Source organism: Thamnophis sirtalis, unplaced genomic scaffold (genome assembly GCF_051295495.1).
Source record: "Thamnophis sirtalis isolate CommonGarterSnake01/CBP01778 unplaced genomic scaffold, rThaSir2_p1.2 scaffold_7, whole genome shotgun sequence".
NCBI lineage: Eukaryota > Metazoa > Chordata > Lepidosauria > Squamata > Natricidae > Thamnophis > Thamnophis sirtalis.
In genome coordinates, this window is record NW_028261387.1 from 95,351,389 (window position 1) to 95,359,619 (window position 8,231).

The 8,231-nt window shown below is 46.5% G+C and overlaps 2 protein-coding genes across 2 annotated transcripts in view; one reads left to right on the plus strand and one right to left on the minus strand.

Annotated features, from left to right (window-relative positions):
* Nucleotides 1-3,632, minus strand: part of BCL2L1 (BCL2 like 1) — a 13,709-nt gene extending 10,077 nt beyond the window's left edge. Inside the window, exon 1 of the mRNA XM_014063465.2 lies at nucleotides 3,496-3,632. The gene's annotated coding sequence lies outside the window, so the exon portion shown is untranslated. The remainder of the gene's footprint in view (nucleotides 1-3,495) is intronic.
* The window catches only part of TPX2 (TPX2 microtubule nucleation factor), a 60,609-nt gene that overhangs the window by 5,626 nt on the left and 46,752 nt on the right, over nucleotides 1-8,231 (plus strand). The window lies entirely within an intron of this gene.

Genomic DNA, 8,231 nt, shown 5'->3' on the forward strand with positions numbered 1-8,231 from the left:
CTTCCTTCCTTCCTCTTCCTACCTACCTACCTACCTACCTTCCTTCCTTCCTTGATGATGTTACCTAGTTGGGTCATGAACCGCCTGCAAGAAAACCACCAAGTTCAGAGAGCACCAAGGACCCCACAGTCTTCCTTCCTTCCTTCCTTCCTTCCTTCCTTCCTTCCTTCCTTCCTTCCTTCCTTCCTTCCTTCCTTCCTTCCTTCCTTCCTTCCTTCCTTCCTTCCTTCCTTCCTTCCTTCCTTCCTTCCTACCTACCTACCTACCTACCTACCTACCTACCTACCTTCCTTCCTTCCTTCCTTGATGATGTTACCTAGTTGGGTCATGAAACGTCTGCAAGAAAAACCACCAAGCTCAGAGAGCACCAAGGACCCCACAGTCTTCTTCCTTCCTTCCCTTCCTTCCTTCCTTCCTTCCTTCCTTCCTTCCTTCCTTCCTTCCTTCCTTCCTTCCTTCCTTCCTTCCTTCCTTGATGATGTTACCTAGTTGGGTCATGAAACGTCTGCAAGAAAACCACCAAGCTCAGAGAGCACCAAGACCCCACAGTCTTCCTTCCTTCCTTCCTTCCTTCCTTCCTTCCTTCCTTCCTTCCTTCCTTCCTTCCTTCCTTCCTACCTCCTTCCTTCCTTTGATGATGTTACCTAGTTGGGTCATGAAACCGCCTGCAAGAAAACCACCAAGTTCAGAGAGCACCAAGGACCCCACAGTCTTCCTTCCTTCCTTCCTTCTTCCTTCCTTCCTTCCTTCCTTCCCTTCCTTCCTACCTACCTACCTACCTTCCTTCCTTCCTTGATGATGTTACCTAGTTGGGTCATGAACCGCCTGCAAGAAAACCACCAAGTTCAGAGAGCACCAAGGACCCCACAGTCTTCCTTCCTTCCTTCCTTCCTTCCTACCTTCCTTCCTTCCTTCCTTCCTTCCTTCCTTCCTTCCTACCTACCTACCTACCTACCTACCTTCCTTCCTTGATGATGTTACCTAGTTGGGTCATGAACCGCCTGCAAGAAAACCACCAAGTTCAGAGAGCACCAAGGACCCCACAGTCTTCCTTCCTTCTTTCCTTCCTTCCTTCCTTCCTTCCTTCCTTCCTTCCTTGATGATGTTACCTAGTTGGGTCATGAAACGTCTGCAAGAAACCACCAAGCTCAGAGAGCACCAAGGACCCCACAGTCTTCCTTCCTTCTTTCCTTCCTTCCTTCCTTCCTTGATGATGTTACCTAGTTGGGTCATGAACCGCCTGCAAGAAAACCACCAAGTTCAGAGAGCACCAAGGACCCACAGTCTTCCTTCCTTCCTTCCTTCCTACCTTTCTTCCTTCCTTCCTTCCTTCCTTCCTACCTACCTACCTACCTACACTACCTACCTACCTACCTACCTACCTACCTACCTACCTTGATGATGTTACCTAGTTGGGTCATGAACCGCCTGCAAGAAAACCACCAAGTTCAGAGAGCACCAAGGAGGACCCCACAGTTCAAACCCTGAGCTACAGATATCCTCTTCCATTATGAGGTTTTAAATCATTTGCTGTTAAATTGCGCTTCTAACGGTCACTCACGCCTTGTCACCTCGAGGCTGGATTATTGTAACGCGCTCTACGTGGGGCTACCCTTGAAGAGCGGTCGGAGACTGCAGCTAGTTCAGAATGCGGCCGCGCGGGTGATAATGGGTGTGTCTAGGTACACCCACGTTACACCTATCCTCCGTGAGCTGCACTGGCTGCCTATTGGTCTCCGGACTCAATTCAAGGTGTTGGTTATCACCTTTAAAGCCCTACATGGCTTAGGGCCAGCCGAGGTGGCGCAGTGGTTAAATGCAGCACTGCAGGCTACTTCAGCTGACTGCAGTTCTGCAGTTCGGCTGTTCAAATCTCACCGGCTCAGGGTTGACTCAGCCTTCCATCCTTCCGAGGTGGGTAAAATGAGGACCCGGATTGTTGTTGGGGCGATATGCTGACTCTGTAAACCGCTTAGAGAGGGCTGGAAGCCCTATAAAGTGGTATATAAGTCTACTGCTATTGCTACTGCTACCTTCGAAACCGCCTGCTGACGCATACCTCCCAGCGACCAGTAAGATCCCATAGATTGGGCCTCCTTCGGGTGCCGTCGGCCATACAATGTCGGCTGGCGGGCCCTCGGAGGAGAGCCTTCTCGGTGGCTGCTCCGACTCTTTGGGAACCAGCTCCCCCCGGAAATCCAGACCATACCCACTCTCATGGCCTTCAGGAAAGCCGTAAAAACTTGGCTGTTCCGGCAGGCCTGGGGCTGTTGACCTCAATGTTGAGGTCCGGCCCCGACTAGAATGAATTTATGATGGATGATCGTTGTTTTAAATTGTACTGTTTTATGTTTTTTTATATTCTGCTGTAAGCTGCCCGGAGTCCTTTGGGTTTGGGCGGCATATAAAAGTTTTAAATTAAATAAAATAAAATTTAATTTGCCTTATTCTCCCAGGCCATAATAAACAAGATTGCAGGTAGACCTTGATTTATAACCCCAACTGAGCCCAACATTTATTATGTTGTTAAGTGAAACATTTCTTGAGTGAACGTTGCCCCATTCTACGACCTTTCTCGCTTCTGTCGTTAAGCGAATCAGTGCAGTTGGTAAGGCAGCTCAAGTGAATCTGCTTCCCCGTTGACTCTGCTTGCCAGAAGGTCGCAAAAGGGGATCACATGACCTTGGACGATGCCACCGTCATAAGTATGAACCAGTGGCCAATCGTCTGAATTTTGACCACGCGACCCTGGGAGAGGCTGCAAAGGTCGTGGGTCTGAAAAACGGTCGTAAGTCACATCTTCCAGTGCCGCTGTAACGTTGAATCGGTCACTAAATGAAACGGTCACTAAGTCGAGACTACCTGTATTTCCGCTTCCCAATCCCAGCCAGCCACTCCCTGTTACCTTCTCAGTCCCCCACCCTGTTCAGCGCCCATCCAGACTGGGTTCCCTCCCCCCCACCTGAAAGGGCCAAGAGAGCATTTCCTTAATGGGGCATTTGGGGTGGGGTCTTTTCTACAAAATCCCCCCCCCCAGCCAATATCCAGATTTAGGAACCAAGATCTCAGCAATCATGGCTTGCCAAAGCTGATTCCAGCAAGACACCTTATGGGTGGGTGGGTGGGTTTGATCAGCCCCCCAGGGGGCTTCCCTTGTTTCCCCGCCCCCCCCCCCCGCCCTTTTTGTCCATAACCTCTAGACACGTTGAACTACAACTCCCATAAGTAACAGCCTGCTGGGAATCATGGGACAGGGTGCCCAAGACCCCACCCCCAAAGCGCCCCATCCTGGAAAAGCTGCCCCCCCCACCACACTACCTCCCCCCTCCCCTTCTCTCCATTCATTTCTCAAATATTCAAATTGGGAAAAACCACGCCCAGCTCTCTCCGCGCCGAGCCAATCAGAGCGAGCGGAGGCTAAAAGGGGAGGGCGCACCGCACGGCGACTTTCATTGGCCGGCGTCCGTGTCAATCACTCCCAATCTCCGCCCTTACCTTGAATAATGACGAAGAGGCCCCGCCTCCGGCTCCGCTTCTCTTTACCGGTCTCGTTTGCCGGCTACCTCTGAGGGGAACCGGCCGGTTCCGAACCGCTAGAACGAGCCACCGAATGGGGTCAGTGGCTTCGGCGGTTACAGCTTGACTTTTTCCCCACCGCGCACTAAGCAGCACCGCGCACTAAGCAGCAGTTTCCCCCCGCGAGTGCTGACTCGTTCTGACCGGCCGGGTGAAGAAATAGTGCGCATGTGCCACAACCGCGCCTTTCGAGCCGGCCGGACGCATGCGCGGCTCGAAGGCAATGCGCAGGCGAATAACGTAAAGCGGATGGGGCGGAGTCGTTGCTCTAATGCAGTCAACGCGCTTGCTCAGTCTGGCCGGCTGCCCAGAGAAAGGTTGGAGCGCCCTCTGTCGGCTCCATGTTAGCATTTTTATATATCTCTTTTTTTCCCTCTCCAAAAATGAAACCAGCCCCCCAAAAATCACAAGGAATTTGGTAGTACTTTCCCCCCCCAATACATTTTATCATAATAAATTCTATTAAAATGCAAAAAGGTTTCATGAGCTGCAGCTTCTTGTCGCCATAGTCCTCCACTTAATGACCACAATTAGCAATAGCAATAGTTAGACTTATATACCGCTTCATAGGGCTTTCAGCCCTCTCTAAGCGGTTTACAGAGTCAGCATATTGCCCCCAACAACAATCCGGGTCCTCATTTTACCCACCTCGGAAGGATGAGTCAACCTTGAGCCTGGTGGGATTTGAACAGCCAAACTGCAGTCAGCTGAAGTAGCCTGCAGTGCTGCATTTAACCACTGCGCCACCTTGGCTCAATTGAGCCACAATTGAGTGAAAGGACACAGAGTGGAAACCTGCAGAAAATACAGCTCTGCTACATAGTTCTTCCAACGGTTCTAAAAAGGCTCCACACCCATTTGAACCGCTCAGGTGGACCCTGAGGACACAGAGAAACCTCCAAGTGGCCTCAATGACTCCCTTTAAAAAGGGCAAATGACCAGCTATCTGCAAGGAGTATAAATCCTTCCATTCCTGACCATCCAGTCAGAACTCAACAGACTTTAAGCTATGCAATTGGGGATGAAGACCCTTGGAATGGTGTGGGGGTAGAACAGATTTCCAAAGGGAAAAATTGCAGATCACAGGAACCATTTGCACCACTCCGTTGACTCTGAGGACACAGATAAACCTCCGAGTGGCCTCAACGACCCTCTAAAAGGATGCAAAAGATCAGCTGTCTGCAAGGAGTTTAAATCCTTCCGTTCCCCACCATCCAATCAGAGCTGAAGAAGCTTCTTGGATGAGAAGTGAAATGTCTTCAAAGAAAAAAACAAGGAAGTCCAGTTGCCTCTTGGGGGAAAAAAAGCCCCTTTGGGACAATCTTGACCTGGATGACAGAGAATCTCTACAGATGTTTACCTGTGCAATTTGGGATGAAGGTGGTCCTTGGAATGGGGTGGGAGCAGGAATGGATTCCCCAGAGGAAAAAAATTGCAGAATGCAGGAACCATTTGCACCACTCAGGTGACCCTGAGGACAGAGAGAAACCTCCAAGTGGCCTCAACGACCCTCTTAAAAGGATGCAAATGACCAGCTGTCTGCAAGGAATATAAACCCTTCCCTTCCCCACCATCCAGTCAGAACTGAAGAAGCTTCTTGGATGAGAAGCAAAACATCTTCAAAGAAAAACCAGAAAGTCCAGTTACCTCTTGAAAAAAAAAGCACCTTTGAGACAACCTTGACCTGGATGACGGAGAATCTCACAGACGTTCACTGACTCCTAGTGATTTTCCAAAGTCACCCAGCTGACTCCAATGTATTTGCAACCTTTCTCACCATGGGGGCTATCTCAGGGCAGCTTACAACACTAAAATGGGGGTGATGGGGGAGGGAGAATAATTTTTTAAAATGTGAACTTAACCGTAGCCCTGCTCGGAGTCGGAACCCTGTCCAGGGTCCTCCACATCCTCCAGAGCCGACACATAGGGCCCCTCGCTGTCGGAGTCTGGTGGCAGCTCCAACGGCTCCCGCCGGGCCACAACAGAAAGCCATCTATTTAATCTGTCATCCAGTTGTTTTTCCTTATATTCTGCCTTTGTTTGTGTTTTTATAATGTTTTTATAATGACAGTGGGCATCACTGTTACATGTTTCATCCATAATCACATAGTTTCAATGGCATCATCATCATCATCAAATTGATATAAGAGGATAGATCTAATTCTAGATACTGTAGATAGATGATAGATGGGAGTGAGAGAGAGAAGAAAGGGACAGGAGATAGATAGATAGATAGATAGATAGATAGATAGATAGATAGATAGATAGATAGATAGATAGATAGATAGAGATAGAGAGAGAGAGAGAGAGAGAGAGAGAGAGAGAGAGAGAGAGAGAGAGAGAGAGAGAGAGAGAGAGAGAGAGAGAGAGAGATAGATGATAGATAGATAGATAGATACAAAATGAGGACCCAGATTGTGGGACAAGAGGCTGTAATTTGTACTAACCAAGTTTTCTTATCTGGAACTAGTCTCCAGCTTTTTATCAGTTTAGTAAACTTAAAAACTAATAACTCTTGAACATCACTTTAAAAGAAAGAATATAAACCAGATTAAAATACCAAGTAACTATGTTAGTTAACAAATAATAAAACCCATGTTATTTGTCTCTCAATGCACACACACAATTGCAACATATATACACAAACATCTTTTTGTGTTTCTATCTTCTTATTTTTATTTTATTGCTTAAATTTATCTGCATCTCACTCACTAAAGCAACACTGAAGAAAATATATATCTTGTTCTTGTGTATCTTGAATTTAGATGTCTTAAAGTTTTCATCCATAATCACATAGTTTCAATGGCTATCATCATCATCATCATCATCATCATCATCATCATCATCATCATCATCATCATCATCATCTGTTGTTTTGCAAGCACATCAGTGCTATCTATACCAGAGACAAATTCCTTATGTGTCTAAACCACACTTGGCCAAATGAAGGATTCCTATTCTATTCTGCCAATTCCTGCCATGTTTGGAGGGTGTTGGGCTGAGAGAGAGAGAACAGCTGAAGCAGAAAGGTGTGATTCTCAGCGATAAATAATGAAAATATATTTGGGGCCTGCCACATTGCGGGGCTGCGAGTTGCACATAATTGTGTTGACAAAATTAGCTGCTGTGTCTTATTTTTGTTTCAAGGAAGGTCTGCTCATTTGCAATCCAAGAAAGTAAGAGCAAAGCGAGAGGCACAAGATTTGCAGAGACAGCAACGGGGAAAACGCGGAAATGATTTCTCCAGTTCTCCCGGGTGCCTTTTCCCATACACTCAAGCTTCCTGGTTTCTCCAATGTAGGAAGATTTAATGTTGACCTTACAGGTTGCATCAAGAGCCAGGACTGGACTGAGGAGAGGAATAAAGTGAGTGAGAGAGAGAGGTGGGGGGTAGATAGATAGATGATAGAGAACAATATCAACAGCACTTAGACATATACTGCTTCACAGTGCTTTACATCCTACTCTTAAGCAGTTTTCTGAGTCAGCCTCTTGGCCCACAATTGGGCAGAAACATATATAGACAGAGAAAAGTGACGGATTAAATAGATGGAGAAATAGATATAATGCTAGAGGTACTGTAGATAGGGGATAGATGTGTGTGTGTGAGAGAGAGACAGAAGATATGGACAAAAGTGAAAGATTACATAGAAGGAGAGTTAGATGGATACAGATGTTATATATACTGTAGATAGATGATAGGTGATAGATTATAGACAGACAGAAACATATAGAGAAAAGTGATGGATTACATAGATGGAGATATAGACAGAGGGTATATAGCAATAGCAATAGCAGTAGACTTATATACCGCTTCATAGGCCTTTCAGGCCTCTCTAAGCGGTTTATAGGGAGTCAGCATATTGCCCCCAACAATCTGGGTCCTCATTTTACTCACCTCGGAAGGATGGAAGGCTGAGTCAACCCTGAGCCGGTGAGATTTGAACCGCTGAACTGCTGATCTAGCAGTAGCCTGCAGTGCTGCATTTAACCACTGCGCCACCTTGGCTCTTATAGATACTGTAGATAGTTGATAGGATAGACGATAGATGATAGAGATATAGATAGACAGACAGACAGACAGAAACATATAGAGAAAAGTAATGGATTTCATAGTTGGAGAAATAGACAGATGATAGATCTAGAATTCTAGATACTGTAGATAGATGATAGGATAGGTGATAGATGATATATAGATAGATAGATCGATCAGTGTTTCTCAACCTTGGCAACTTGAAGATGTCTGGACTTCAACTCCCAGAATTCGCTGGCTGGGGAATTCTGGGAGTTGAAGTCCAGACATCTTCAAGTTGCCAAGGTTGAGAAACACTGAGATAGATAGATAGATAGATAGATAGATAGATAGATAGATAGATAGATAGATAGATAGATAGATAGATAGATAGATAGACGATAGATGATAGAAAGAAAATGAGGAGCCCGATTGTGGGGCAAGAGGCTGACAGAAAACTGCTTAGAGTAGGATGTAAAGCACTGTGAAGCAGTATATAAGTCTAAGTGCTGTTGATATCGTTATCTATCTATCTATCTATCTATCTATCTATCTATCTATCTATCTATCTATCTATCTATCTACCTACCTACCTACCTACCTACCTACCTACCTACCTACCTACCTACCTACCTACCTACCT